The sequence below is a fragment of the Octopus bimaculoides genome, chromosome 3 (assembly GCF_001194135.2).
Source record: "Octopus bimaculoides isolate UCB-OBI-ISO-001 chromosome 3, ASM119413v2, whole genome shotgun sequence".
Classification (NCBI taxonomy): Eukaryota; Metazoa; Mollusca; class Cephalopoda; order Octopoda; family Octopodidae; genus Octopus; species Octopus bimaculoides.
The window spans coordinates 107,696,251-107,699,451 of record NC_068983.1 but is presented as its reverse complement, the minus strand read 5'-3'; the positions used below and the strand labels follow the sequence as shown (position 1 = coordinate 107,699,451).

Genomic DNA, 3,201 nt, shown 5'->3' with positions numbered 1-3,201 from the left:
TGTGTGAAAGAAGGAAAGTTGTAAATCTAGTTGAGTTAACGGTTCCTCATGAAGATAATATGGACGCCGCGCGGGCTCGAAAGATGGACCGTTATGAAAACCTCCTCGAGAAATGTGAAGACGCAGGCTGGAAAGCGGAGCATTTTCCAATCGAAGTCGGATGTAGAGGATTTGTAGGAAACAGTGTGAAACGACTGTTGTTATCGTTAGGCCTAACTCATCGTAAGGTAAATACCACCATTACTGATATCCAAACTACAGTGGAGAAGGCTAGCCACTGGATTTGGTTAAAAAGAGACGATGAGCGATGGCTAGAGTAATATTGAGCTTTGTTTTAATAATCAGTTGATCTAGCAAGCGGGGCCTCATATCAGTGAGGTGCTCATTGATGCCGTCGAGAGGTAGGCCCCGAAACGGCGCACATTCTCTCCTGATGACCCCATACACTTGCTGGCTTCTGGTATGCGGAGTTCTTGACTGGTAGCACTTGCATGTGCAAGTTGTTTGCAAGACACATAGTAACGTTGGAGAAGTTAAAGGGATTCATCATTATACCTTCAATTAGTCAGCAGAGGGTGGGCAAAAATGAGGACAAAGATGATTTGGGCCATAGAGGAAACACAAGAACATTTGCTTGAAGACCAACTCACAGAATACTTGAGTAGATCAGCAGTGAGGAAAATGATTCTATATCTGCATTCTGTTGTCATATCATATCATTAAAATATCACTTGAAATGTTCATGCCAAATATCCTACACACTAGTTACTATAAACAGCCATAACTTTTTCCTTTCTAAAATACATCATCATCATATATTTGCCTCTACCACACATTTTCTCTCCATCAGCATACATTTCTCTTTTTACTCAATTAACCAAACAATATTTTTGCAATTCTTTGTTGGTTGTTCATAATACTTTTCTACCTTACATTTCATAAATGTTGCATAAACTACAAATTTAAGATCAATATTAACTGCAGTAAACTCAATGTTCTCCATAGATTTTCAGGGCTCACTGAGTTAATAGTAATGTCAGCACATAATTTCAGAGCCAGCTAAACTTTTTTCACATATCACCACATATTGTAATGTGAGAATATATTACATATAGCCAATAATTAAAATCTATGCAGATATATAATATATATGTATCTGTGTATATATCATAAATAAAATATATTTTTATATGTACATAATATATATTTGTATATGTATATAATATATATATATAATATAGATATCTGTATATATGTATTTAATATATATATATATATATATATATATATATATATATATACACACACAGAAACACACACATATACATACACACACAAACACACACACATACACATATATGTATGTATGTATGTATACATACTCTGTCTTTCAGGGGAAACTTCTTTTGACATTAATTTATTGCTTGATTTGAAATGCTAGAGATTGCTTGGAATCTCTCTTTAAAAAGATACATCCCATCTCAATTTCAGCCAGAGTAGAAGTGGTAATTCTTAGTAACCATATTTCTAATTCATTCAGTTTTTCTTCCTATTGTTGTACAAGGTAGAACTATCCCCTGTGTGCAATATAGGGATAATAAAGAGTAATAAAAGAAAATATGTTTCCTAAATATCTCAACATTTTTTTTTGAAAAAAGAATTTCCCAGCTGAATTCTGAATTGATTATTCAGAAATATTTCACCAGTCAAAACTTCAGTATTGAAAATTGGTTCATTGCCATCTGACACCTTTTAATTTTGATAAATAGCCAAAATAGTCAACATGTTTTAAAAAAAGATATGTGCAGTTTCAAAAGATCTCAGGCTTTTCTTTTTGACACCTAAATAAAGTCAATATGGAAATATCCTCATCGCTCAAAGTTTTACAAAAAAATATCTCATGCATGATCATGTTACTCAGTGATACAGATCTTATTGGGGTATTTCAAATATATTTTATTTAACAGATAAATAGCTTATATTATACAGTTCCTAACAAAAAATATTAAAAATTAATAAATATAAAAGTTTATGAGGCACAGGCATGGCCATGTGGTAAGAAATTTGCTTCCCAACCACATGGTCTGGGTTCAGTTCCATTGCATGGAACCTTGGGCTGACCAAAGCCTTGAGTGTAGATTCAGTAGATGGAAACTGAAAAAATGCTCATTGTATATGTGTGAGTGTTTGTTCCCCACCCCTGCTTGACACCTGGTGTTGATCTGTTTACATTTCTGTAACTTGGCAGTTCAGCAAAAGAGGCTGAGAAAATAAGTACCAGGTTTAACAAAAACGAATAAGTAAATAAAATATGTACGAAGGGGTTGATTCATTCAACTAAAAATTCTTCCTGGGAGTGTCTCGGCATGGTCACTGTCTAATGACTGAAACGAGTTGAAGAGCCCAAAGTGAACCTGGAACCATGTGGTTGGGATGCAAGCTTCTTACCAGACAGCCATGCCTATGCCTATGCCTATAAACACAATGAATTTATAAGGTAAATGTATAATTATTCCTAAAAAAGTAAAGAAACTAAAAGAAGTCCAGCATTCATGTGTGTGTGTGTGTGTGTGTGCATTTGCGCGCATGTGTGTGTCTATATATATATATATATATATATATATCATCATTACCATCATTTAGCATCCATTTTTCATGCTGGCATAGGTTAGATGGTTTCACTAGAACTGGTAAGCCAGAGGACTGCACCAGGCTCCAGTCTGTTTTGACTTGATTTCTACAGCTAAATGCCCTTCCTAACTCTAGCCACTCCATAGAGTATGATATCCATGTATATACAAGTGTTTGTGTGTGTATAAATAAATAAGTAAATACATAAAACCGGAATGATGAACTTAAATAGCACCCATCCTACATCCCCTTACAGGAAGACCAACACAACTTCAACTAAAACGTAAGGCTTTCTTTACCTATCGATATTATTACACCACCATATACATTAATATACCCACCAATCACTTCTCCTACATCCCGCGCACAACAAACTCTTAACATACTCCTCAACATTCTGATGAGATCTGCCAAACCATTGGCTAGATTGAAACGTACGTAAATGACTATTACATAACATTCACAATGACTCACTACATAACCTCAACCTCCACAATGACTCATTACATAACCTCCACAGAATAAAACAAAGGCTAACTAGCCCAACAGAATTGCTTCTTCTTGTATTTG

General features: G+C 34.8%; 1 long non-coding RNA gene across 1 annotated transcript in view; it reads right to left on the bottom strand.

Annotated features, from left to right (window-relative positions):
• LOC106874554 (uncharacterized) overlaps nucleotides 1-3,201 on the bottom strand; it is a 371,224-nt gene that overhangs the window by 257,521 nt on the left and 110,502 nt on the right. The window lies entirely within an intron of this gene.